Source organism: Pseudopipra pipra, chromosome 4 (assembly GCF_036250125.1).
Source record: "Pseudopipra pipra isolate bDixPip1 chromosome 4, bDixPip1.hap1, whole genome shotgun sequence".
NCBI lineage: Eukaryota > Metazoa > Chordata > Aves > Passeriformes > Pipridae > Pseudopipra > Pseudopipra pipra.
Window position 1 is genome coordinate 68,667,843 of NC_087552.1, and position 12,127 is coordinate 68,679,969.

The window sequence follows — 12,127 nt, forward strand, 5'->3', positions numbered from 1 at the left end:
TTTTTTAACGTAATATACTGATTTACATGTTACCATTGCATCGGCCAGTGCAACATCCAGGTGCCAGTGAATATCCAATGGGCACAGATTTAAGCAAATAAAGCACCTTGTAGGCAGCTCTAATAAGCACCATCCCATTGCATGCCTGGAAATTCTTTCATACTCATTAAGCAGACAGCAAATAAGACACATTTGTCTCCCATTAAAGAGTAAATTGGAAATACTGAAAGGAAACCTATGCATGGCTGTGATTTGTCAGAGAGTGTATTAGCAGGAGCAGCCACAGTATGTTTAGCAGTTGGGTATGAGTTAAATCAGGAACCAGAGTGAGAGGAACTATTTTAAATTGCCTCTATTAATACTCTGAAAGCACATTTAAAACCATCAGCAGTCAAAGCCATCTTTGACTCTTCCAGGAGGAAGCTGCCATTTGTTGCAGAGCTGCTGCTGCTTTAATTTGACACTCAATATGTGTTTTCCCCACAGTATTAGATATCTTGGTCTCCATCCAGGACGCTTTTGGAAAGGAACTGATCCCTGTAGTTCCTATGCAACGATGGGATTTACTACTTAGGTCGATGCGTATCTTCGGTGAGTCAAATAAACATAAGGAGCATTAATTAGGGCTGCTTGCTGAATTTAGATTGCATTCACACAACCTGATACGGTGGCTGGTGGGGCCAGGCTGGTTCAACCAAGGTCTCACTGGGTGAGACAGGCACCAACCGGGGCCTGGATCAGCTGTGGGATGAAAAATAACCAGCCCTGCTGATCTCCTGCACAGGCTCTAGGTTGACTTTGGGAAACTCCTCAGAGTTTATTTGAATTTAAGGAATTAAGGCATAAAACCCCAATCTTTTCTGGATAAAGAGAGGTTTGAGATTATCTAGAGACATGTCAGCAGGAGAGTGTTTCTATGATATTAAAACTGATGTTTCAACACACTACAGTAGTCAGATACATATGTGATAAGTGAGTTATAAAAATGCATCTTTAAAATATTTTAAAACCAGGTTTTCATCTAGGAAGGTTGGAAGAGGGGTCTAGGAGTGGTTTTGATTTCTGTTCTCAGCCCTGCATTAACTGTGGTCTCTGTTGACAGAGGCAATGCTCTCTGGAGCTGTTTGCCTCCAGGTGCCCTGAAATAAAACACCCTGGTTCAAAAATCACAACGGCTTTCCCTTCCCTCAGCTTCTGAGTGCCAAGTGTTTGCAATCTCAGACAGGAAAAGTTTTGAGGAGGGACATGCTGGGATTAAGACACTTCCCAAAAAGCGCACTTGGCCAGTACAGCCAGCATGTATCAATGCAATTGCAAGCATTTGCAAATTATTTAACATCTTGTACTGAGAAGGAAAACTGCTTGGTGAGACCAAGTCAAGTCTTAGCAGAATCACTAATAAACTGGGCAGAGAAAGCCTTTGGTGTCCTACCTGGAGGGTTGCAATCAGCTTTCTTTGGTGTCTTGCCTGGACTGGGGCTGTGATCAGCTCTTTATCTGCTTTTCTATATTCTTTTTTTAATTGCTCCCTTACCAGTGTTTCCAAGGGCCACCCCTGCTGAGGTTGCATGAAAGGGGCCTTAGGCATTTCAGCTGCTGCTGGGTATGGCTGGGATTTCAGTGTGGAGGCTGCATTGCTGAGATCATGGAGGGAACAGGTAAGGCTGCAATCCCTTTATGCCTTTAGGAAGTCAAACATGGGTGAACCTCTCTTGCTCCAACATCCCCCTTCTACAGGACACACCAGGACCTGCACGGCAAACTGAACACATACAAAGCTTCCAGTATTTCTGTTTGAGTTATCCTTACTGTGGGGCAGTGGTTGCTTTTGCTTTCTATGTCAGATGATTTTGCCAGAGGAGATACATATTTTGAAGTTTTAAACATTTTTTATTACAGCTTTACTTTTGGCAGTGTCATGTTAACTCACTGCAGACTTTACAGAGGTGGCTTTGGGAAGTGTTGGTTCCTGTGTTAGCACGAAGGAGGAACAGAGCAAGGCAGACCTACATCCTTTTAACTCTGCCACAGTGGATCTACACAGGCAAATACTCATCCCTCCTGCAGAAGAAAACCAAGTAAGTCTTTAGCTGATGCTGAGGTATCCAGCAGACTTGAAAACTGGAGGGAAAATTACTGTGGCTTTCACTCAATGATAGGGGTCAGAGACATTTCTGTAACACCTTGTTCTCCTCTCTGTGGGTGTTCCCTTGTCCTTTGCTGGTGCACATGGGCATGGGATTGAGGCCTACCACTTCCCATCCTTTTCTGTCACAGCATGTCAGCAACATGGGACACGGATGTTGCTGATTTCGTCTGGCATATCCCTCATAGAGATTCATAGAAACATTAAGGTTGAAAAAGACTTTAAGATCATCAAGTCCAACTGTTAACCCAGCTGTGTTCACCACTAAACCTAAGTGTCCCTAAGTGCCACATCCACACACCTTTTGAACACTTCCAGGGATGGTGATTTCACCACTCCTTGGGCAGCCTATTCTAATGCCTTACCACCCTTTCAGTGAAGAAAATTTTCCTAATATTCAATCTAAACTTCCCCTGGTGCAACTTGAGGCCATTTGCTTTAGTCCTGTCACTTGTTACCTGGGAGAAGAGACTGACCCCTCACCTCACTATAAGCTCTTTTCAGGTAGTTGTAGAGAATGATAAGTTCCTGATGAGTCTCCTTTTCTCCAGGCCTAAAAACCCTCAGCTCCCTCAGCCACTCCTCACAAGACTTGTGTTTCAGACCCTTCCCCATCTCTGTTGCCCTTCTCTGGACATGCTCCAGCACCTCAATGTCCTTCTTGCAGAGAGGGGCCCAAAACTGAACACAGGATTTGGGGTGTAGTTTCACCAGTGCCAAGTAATAATGGAAGGATTGGGAATAACTTAAATGCTGTGTTGTGAATAAAGCCTTGCCATTTGAGTGAGGTCCCACATCTTGACAGGTTTTCTCAGCGCAGCCAGAGGTGAGGAGCTGCCCTCATGGGCAGAAAGCACCTAAGCCAGGGGACACTGCTCACGTTAAAAGATCCACCTCTACTCACTGCGGATAGCCAGAGGGTAGGGTAAGAATAGGAGAGTCCCAGAAGAATAATTTTAAAAAGGAGAATGAGGTCACATTACTGAGGATGAGATCAAGGAATAAAATAAGCATGTAGGGCAGAAAGGTTGCCGTGCTAAATGAATTACAACCACTGAGGAGTGTTAGGAAACAAGGAGAAAGGTGCTATAAATACAGTAAAGTAAGAGAAAGACAGCAGCAGGCATAAGCCCATTACCTAATGAGGAACAGGAGCAGCACAGATGACCTAGTGAAGGCCAATATATTTAATGTCTTTTTCCTTCAGTTTTCTTCAGAAAAAAAAAAAAAAAGCACTTCATTGTGATGAAAAGCTGGCAAGACACAAGACAGCAAAGGAAAATAACAGACAGGATACACTGTGATTAAACTGAATATATTCACCAGAGGGTACAAAAGGAAGAGACTGGTGAGAAGTGGTGTTCCTCAGGGATTGCTATTGGGACTGGTGCTGTTTAACATCTCTGTTGGTGACATGAACAGGGGGGTTGATGCACCCTCAGCAAGTTTTACCAGTGACACCCAGCTGTGTGGTGGGGTTGACATGCTGGAGGGATGAGATGCCATCCAGAGGGACCTGGACAGGCTTGAGAGCTGAGCTCATGCAAACTTCATAAAGTTCAACAAGGCCAAGTGCAAGGTCCTGCACCTGGATTGGGGCAATTACAAACAAAAATACAAATGGGGCAGAGAATGGATTGAGAACAACCCTGGAGAGAAGGAGTTGGGGGTGTCAGTGGATGCGACCAGTGGGATTTACAGAACAGCAAATGTTGTCCCACTGATCTTGTATTTGTCTGTGAGAGGGTTAGTGGCTCTGAGAGGTAGATAATGCAGCTGTACATCTCAGTGTGTACAGGTCTGGATGTAGTATGGCTTTTGAGTCTATGCCAGTACTGAGAAATGTTTGGCTGAAGTAGACCTAGGCAGGAATCAAGGGCACCTGAGCTTATCCAGTGGCTCTGTCACAGCTTCTCACTCGGCTTTGTATAAACACAACAACCATATTGCTCTTTGTCAGAAAAGTGGAATAATTATCACCCCATATTATATGGGGGAAACAATGAGATTTTGTCTGTTTTGATGGTAAACAGTGTGGGTCTGCAAACAGGACCATCACAGGACATTTGGGTGCCCCCAAGTGCAATTGGTAGGGACAGGAGTCCCCTCATGCAAGTTGCTGGAAGCATTCACGTGAAGGACCTTGTTGTGGGATGCTCCCAGCCTGCTCCTGTGAGCTGTATGGGGGAGGAGAGGGTTAGAGTATATCAGTTCATCATTGCCTTTATGCATGGTGTTTTGAAACACTGAAAAAGTAAAAGAAGTTTGGAAGTCGTGGGTGACTTGGTGCAAGGATTTTGCTGGTAAGTTTGGGTAAGATGAAAGAAGGGAGAGGGAGGCCTGTCAAGGCCTTTGATGACAAAGGAAAAGGAAGCGTTTTTCAGTATTCCTGCTTCCTAGTACCTCTTCCATCAGTACCTGTCGATCCCACCACTAGCCTTCTATTTGCAGGTTAAAAAAAGTTCAAAACCGTTCTCGGATTTTCATTCCAAAGGCTGAGTATTGTTCAGGGATTATGCAAGGGGAGCTACACATCACAGAAAGACAAGAACCTGCACATTCAATCCCACGTAGGATTAACGTGTACATGACACCCTGTGCACGTGACAGCATGTATGAGTTTCACGTGTTGCAAAAGCTTTGTTGTATGATCAGAACCTGATGTATTCAGCCTATGGGCTGGTGTTGCTCTTCTATTTATGTGGTCTAGGGAAAGGAAAAGAGAGAGGCAAACCTTCAGGGGCAGTGACCCTTTCTTTATTCAAACCTGAACAGAAGGAGGGTCTTTACTTCCAAGAACTCATTTTTTCTTTCTTGTTATCACACAGTGAGGACTCTGAAAGAATAGGTCCTTAGAGCTAACAAGGTTGATCATCAAGGAAACTTCTGTGCTTTCTGAATCCCAGGGCTGTGGAAAAGATTTAGTGCTTTTCTGAGCCAAACTTTGGAAGCATAAGTTATGAATTTAAAGGCTGATTTTAAAACTGGCTCTGCACAGACATTTTCTGCTCTTCCACTAAACAACACAGCATGGACCTCTGTATGCCTTCATCTCCTGAAGTGCCAAATAATGCCCACTATTTCCCTTATGATTGCAGCAGATGCCTTCCATCAGTCAATAGTGGGCCCAAGGTTAATGTTTAACATTGAAGGGGGGTAGAAATACAATGGCACTAAATTATGGTCATTATAATGATAGGTTAAAAGCAGTGTTGCTGCAGAGAGGTCCTGCTGGGAATTCTCTGCTTGGGGGGTGTTAAGTAGAACAGCCTGCCAGAAAGATCAGCAAGAAGAAGTATAAATAACTGCACACAGGAGAACAGGATTTGCTTCAGAGGAAAAAGCAGTGTGAGGGTAGAGCTGGGCTTTGGATAATGTTAATATGATGCTCTTATGCCACTTGAGTTTTACACATGTAACATGGTGGTGAGAGCAAGTAAAAAACTGCTGGGAGATCTGCTGGTCCCTGCTTTGCCATCTCTGGGTAAGGTAGCTATGCTGTGGCACTGACAGACTTTGTCCTGTCTTGAAAAGGTAGAGAATGGTGCTAAAAACCAGATAAAAATACTCATGTGACACTGTGTTCTAGTTATCAAATTCAGCTCTTCCAAAGTTTCTTTGCACAGTAACTACTTTCATGATGCTCTTGAACATGTTTACCAAAAAAAGTGACTCCAGCATGGTAGAGTTATCTGTTTGGATACCAATGGAAAAGCTCCTAGGAGCCAAAATAAACTTGAAAAGACTGTAGTTGAGAATGGATTTAAATTAATTTTCTTGATTCCAGTGTTTCTGTTCCCAGCCTAATTACTTGCTGCCTAGGTGTACCACTGCTATGTGAATAACATAGCTGGGCTTTTTGTGTATCTGAAAACATCAACCTGATCATCTACCACCTTGTGCTCAGCTACAGGAATGGAAATCACAAAGGAAGCAGGTCCATGGTCTCTGTCTGGAGCAACGGTGCTGTCAAATGTGAGAGATAGTGCGTGCAAAATGCTTAATGTAGTTGCAGATGTTGTCGTAGACCCAGGAAATATGTCACTGACGTCCCTGGGGAGCCAACTGCATAAAACTGATGTGAGAAGAAAATAAGTTCTGTCAGTCTCACTGGTTGTACTTATTATTAGTTTCAATTTTTAAAGTGTGACCTGTGCTAAGATCTTGACTCCTGATGGTCCCACTGGAAGAAACAAGATGAAGTTGGTTGACATCAGGCTATTGCAGTGTCCATCCATAGCAGTGGGCAATACACCACCACCACTACACTACCAAGTGTAGTGCCAAGCTGTGCCCAAACCGTGTAGCACATTGGCACATCAGGGAGGGTTCTGGGACACCAGGCACACTCTGGTGTAAGCCACACTTGGTGGTGACCCCCTGTCACTACTCTCTTCCTCTTCTGCTGGGCCATATTTCACAAGTCTCATCTTTGCCCTTACATTTGGTGTCTTTATCTCTGTCCATGGAGAGAAAAGATGGACATGACCTCAGATAGGAGCCATCTCCCCACTGATGACCTGTGACCACTGACCCCTACTGAGTTTCTCATACTTCTGGGCCTTCTGAGCAGCACAGCTCCTCCCACTGCTGCTCACATAGCAACAGAGCAAAGCATAGGGTCTGCAGGGGCTGTCAGTGCTGTGTGTAGATAGATACTAATGACTTCAGATGGGCACTGAGCAGCAGATTTGGGGGAGGCTGCAATGGCACACACCTCCTCAGAGAGGTCAGTGGTACGCGGGGCTTGACCCCACATTCCTCGTGCATCCCTGACCCCTGCTGCAGTCAATCAGACCTATTCTGTGGCACCATTAACTTAGAAGATTTATGTGCTTCAGGCAGTGGGAGGAGAAGTTGATTTCGTTTCCAGCATAGCTTTTTGCTTTCCTACCCACATTCGCGTTAATGATAACAGACGTGAATTCTGCTCAAGTAGCCAGGGAAACAGCTCAAGCCTGACTCTGCTCCCAAGCAGATGTGAACCACTGGCTTATTATCTAAATAAGTTGTTGACAACTAATGATCTAATCGGGGGGGGGCAATTGATTTGGGATAACATTTTAAAACTGCAGACTCAGCTCAACAATTTATAGCCCCAGTGGTGGTTTATTGCTTTGGCAGAGTTAAGTGGATTGAGTGGCCATAAATTTCCGCTGGTTTCTTGTTACCGTGATCCATGTTCAATGCTGTTATTGATCTTGATCTATCATTTTATGAAAATAAAAGTTTTCTTTTTTAAAAAAGAGCCCCTGCAGCACTGGATGTTATAGAGAAAGGTGTTTAGTCGCACCTACTTGCAGTTTAGCTTCAGGGAATGCTGGTTCTCTTCACACCTGGCCTATTTTTGGGTAATGCTGAATTGTTACTCAGTTTATTGAGCTGGGCATGTTATGCAGTTTATTGAGCTTCATTCCTCCTGCATCAGAAGCAGGAGATGTTTAGCACTGGATGAGCATGAGCCTGCACTTTTAATCCAGGAATTATTTGGGGAGAGTTGATTCTGCTGCCTGAAAGACATGAAACAAGGGTGTGAGCGTGAGAACCAACTGTCATGTGAGAGGTGCAGCAAGAGTCATTCCAGGGCAGCCTGTAGTTTAAATCACCCTTTCCTGAACCTGGATTATCCAAAGGCAACCCTTCTTTCAGTTGACTTCCAATTAGGTCCTTTATTCTAGACAAGGTGGGATTTTCGGCACCATTAAAAGGAACTAAAGGAGAAAACCTCCCTGGTGAAAGACAAGCCACCCAACTTTGATGCCTGAGCTCTTCCCTTTTGCAAAATAAGGATGATAAAACCCAGCTGCTTCAACATGTTGTGAGGATTAATGGATTAAACAGGTCTGATCCTGTATGAATTGGAGGTTGCCTTTTGCCAAGTGTGTTGGACATGGCAACTCTGCTTGGTGGTAAATATCCAGTCATTAATTCTTAATTACTATTCTGAATAGTGAGGTTCTTCTAAATTTCTCCCAGGATTCACCCTACAGCCCCTGGGACTGGGTACATAAAGGGAACCAGGACAGTTGTAGTCCTTTCTTTCTGCCATGTGAACAGTTGGCACTTCAAACCTTCTGTTGTGTGAATCATCTTCACCACTCTGCACCAGCTCTAAGGTCTTGGGCAAAGGACATTGTTGTGTCTACACTTTCAGAACACCTCCTAGGGAGGTGGCTGGGTCCTTCCTCAGTGCCTCCCGAAAAAACAAAATAGTTGTCTGCCCAGAACAACCCATGTGAGTCCCAGCAGGGTGCAGGCAGGGAGGAAGGGCAGGTGGATCAGCCCAAGGCATCGAGGGCACAGGTCACACACAGAGTGTGAAACTTCACATCCCCAAACCACAAGAAACAACACAAGGAGAAACAGGGTGGGCTATGAATGAACTAAATCAGTCAACGTGATCTTCAGCTGTGGTGAGTGAAGAAGTGTTGTGAAATCTGTGCCTCTGTGCAATATCTTTCACTAGAGCAAGGGATTATCCAGAGACACGCCAAATAGTCACTGCAACAATAAATCATATCAGGTTGAAAATGGCAGGCCAACTATTTTTGGGGTGGCTCATATAACTTCCTTAATAATAACTTTCTTAATAACTTTCTTAACAACTAAGTTTTGGTGTATTTTAATTTTAAAGTGCTTGGCATCATTGAGGCAGGATGCATTGGATTAACAATCATACAACTCAAGTGCAAAAGCAAAGTGTCTGCTAAAGTAAGCGAAGACTTAGTTTTGAGGTTTATTGGAAAAAGAGCCAAGACTACAGGATCTAAGGAAATAGTCCTGCAAAACTGGTTTAGTGTGGAGAGTGCATGAGAAGAAACAATAAAATCAATGAGGCTTTACAGAGATCTTGGCAAATCTTGTATTCTTTTAAAATGCATTTTTCTGGGGAAAAGAGAGAACATATATACAATAATGGGTCCTTTTCTGTTTTGGATATAAAGTGTAGTTCTAATCATCTTTATATTTAGAAAGGTATGGGAGAACTGGTACAAAGAAAGCCAAAAAGGATAGAGAAGAATAGAGCAACTTTCATGTGTAGGCTGTGACCCATCAGCTTAGGAGTGAGGTGGCTGAAGGCAGTACAATGAAGACACAGAAAATCCTGAGCAGTGTGGAGAAGGTGAATACAACCCAAAAAGTCAAGGGCATGCAGTCAAACTATCAGGTTTAAAAATAAATTATACCAAAGCACTAATTTTTCACCCAGTGGAATTGTGGAAATCATTGCTGGGGATGATGTGGAGGCCAAAATTATAAACGAGTTCAAAGAAGCATTTTCAAGGAGGAAGAGTCCAAGAACAGATATTAAACTCAGTGTTCTCCCAGCTTGGTAAATCCCTGAATGACTTCACTTTGGGAGGGTGCATCATGGAAATACTTGACCTACATGTGTCATGTTTACTTTCCCTAAGGCACTGATAGGACTAGGTGGGGCATTGCCCTGACTTGAGGTGGTCTCTTTTGATATTATTCCACATTTTTCCCATGTTGGTGTAGAATGAGAAATGAATAATTGTATGTATTTTAATCTAAAATTATAATGTCCTGATTTTAACTACCTTAGACTAGCTTCTGCTTTACCCAGACATTCAGGACTGATTTCACACCTTAAGCAGAAGCAGGGCTCCCATACCTCATTAGCAGTGCCCTTCTTTGCCTTCTAAAACGACATGCAAAATTAAGATGTCTGTTCCATTATACCCTCTAGAAATATGAACAAATTTCTTCTCTGAAAGAACTCTGTATGACTGTCAGTGCACCTCTGAGTCACAGCCTATAGTTATCCAGGGGATTTTCAGATATGCTGCTCCATTCTGCTACTTTTTCTCCTTGGGTTTTTAGGTCAGGGAGCTCAACTCTGAACACATGCCTACCTCTTTTGTTGAAGATCTGAAACCTTTAATGAGTAGGCCAGATCTTCATCTTGTGCAACTGGCAGAGTTCCACTGCCTGCAGGAAAGCTACAGAGCTTTATAAAGTATTTCCAAGTACCTTTGCATCCACCTCAACCATTTCCTATGTGCAAATGTAGCCAACATCTGTTGCAAAACTGATATTAAACAGCTTCAGGTTAGCATATTTACCAGTGAAAACCTTCTTTTTCATGGTGGAAGCAGGTATCCTTCAAAATTATTTTCTTCTTCTGCCAGTTATCTTAAACCTCTGGGGTGAGGGATGGCTTTCCTTCAGTTGTTTCAGACATTTGCTCTCTGACCTTTTGAAGTTATGCTCCTTCTTTATCTTCCTCTATGTTATATTCTCTTGGAACCGGTTCTGATATCTAAGGTACTTGCAAAGCTTTTTCTTTCAACTAACCTTTACTGACAAAGTCTAGGTAGAGTGTTGAAATCGAGCCTCTTTGAAGCTAAGGATTTAGCAAGGTTCAAGTAGGAATTGGACATTTTATATTGATAGCAAGTGCAGAGAGAACTATAACTCTAAAGCTAACAAAACTACAGGCTTGGAAATATTATCAGACCTCATTCTTCAGGGTTTAAGTGTTTCAGTATAAAGATTTAGGATGAAATTGTCCTGGCAGGCAGATTATCCCACAGCTGCACAAATTTTCTCTAAAGCATCTGATTCTGGCTTACATGTTAAAAAATGTCTTGCATGGATGTGCATTAGGTCTGATCCAGGGTGTCCCTGTTGACTACTAACCGATCCACTATTTTAAGCCCCTCTGTAGGAGCTTGTGGAAAACCACACTTGGACTTTCTTACAATCTGAGACAGACCTCTCTTTTTAAGGAATTGCTTCAAGATTTTGTAGTTAGGATTTTTTTTTTTTTAATCTTTTAAGGCTACTAAAACTCTGCTAGAACAGACACCAGGAAATTTATTATGATCTCAGTAAAAAACCCTTTCCTACCTGGAGCTATAATAGACTTTGTTCATCTTTTGTAAAAGCCAGTACAAACTGGTCTGAGATAGTTAAAACTGAGATCCAAACACTAGATACTGCTAACTTAAAATGTATAAAATAACTGACAATAAGAAAGAAAGATCAAAAAATATTTTTTTATGTTAGGAAACCTACTTTATATCTAGTTCTGTCTTTAAGATGCTCACCCTTATTTTCTCACATTTCAGATGAACTGAAGATTAACAAAAGGTATTGTAAAGTCTCTATCACTGCAGATTTGGCAGAACAGCTCAGAGAGACAGCCAGCCATTGGGACAGACAGCCAGGCCTAGGCAGATGGACTATTTGGTTTCCACTCATAGGACTTTCAATCCTTGGAAAAAGTGGTTCCATTGCTTCCAAGGAAAAACAATGTCAAATAGAGGTACATTCCTTAAATATATTTATTTAAACATATTACAAAATGTTTAATAAATAAAGAAGTATCATGGCAATGGGAGTGAATGACTTGTATTTCTAATATTTTCCTTAATGCCTCTGTAATTTATGAGGAAATCAGTCCAAATGTCTGTGCCATACCTCCCTGGTCATCATGTGAGTGACTCCATTGAAGTTTCAGTCTTCATGGCTTTGTATGGAGATGTTTGTTGTGTGAAGGACTCACTGCCAAGACATCTAGCACATGCTGACATGGTTGTTCAGGACTTTTATCTTAGTAATAAATTCTCTGTTTCTTTGCTAAAGCACTGAAATTGCCAACAGTAATTCAGAGACTATCTTGGTACAGGAAGAATTTATTGGGCAAGGAAGGAAAGTGAGGAAGATAGCAACAAACACACATCTAAGAGCTCATAAAAAGAGTTATCTTTACAGGATTTCTCTTTAAAATCCCATTCCACTATACTGTGCTTACTTTTCTGCTGTAGAAGTATTGTTTACTCCCCACACACAAAAATCTCCCCTATGGCTTGACTTCACAACAAGCTTTGCTCAGGTTGCTCTCATACTTTCCCTGCACTAGTAACAGAAGTTGCTGCAAGTTTTATTTGATTGTAGTTACATGCTTGGAGGCAGATCCTAAATTGGCAAAGCCTTGGTACCATCAGGAAGCTC

General features: G+C 42.5%; 1 long non-coding RNA gene across 8 annotated transcripts in view; it reads left to right on the plus strand.

The window, feature by feature from the left end:
* Positions 1-12,127, plus strand: part of LOC135413563 (uncharacterized) — a 73,403-nt gene that overhangs the window by 11,988 nt on the left and 49,288 nt on the right. For 6 of the 8 annotated variants that reach the window (XR_010430289.1, XR_010430292.1, XR_010430286.1 and 3 more), the window contains 2 exons: positions 487-591; positions 1,538-6,241. This is a non-coding gene — a long non-coding RNA (uncharacterized LOC135413563). Of the gene's footprint in view, positions 1-486; positions 592-1,537; positions 6,242-12,127 lie in introns of those variants that run through there. The other 2 variants (XR_010430288.1, XR_010430287.1) reach the window with 1 other exon arrangement.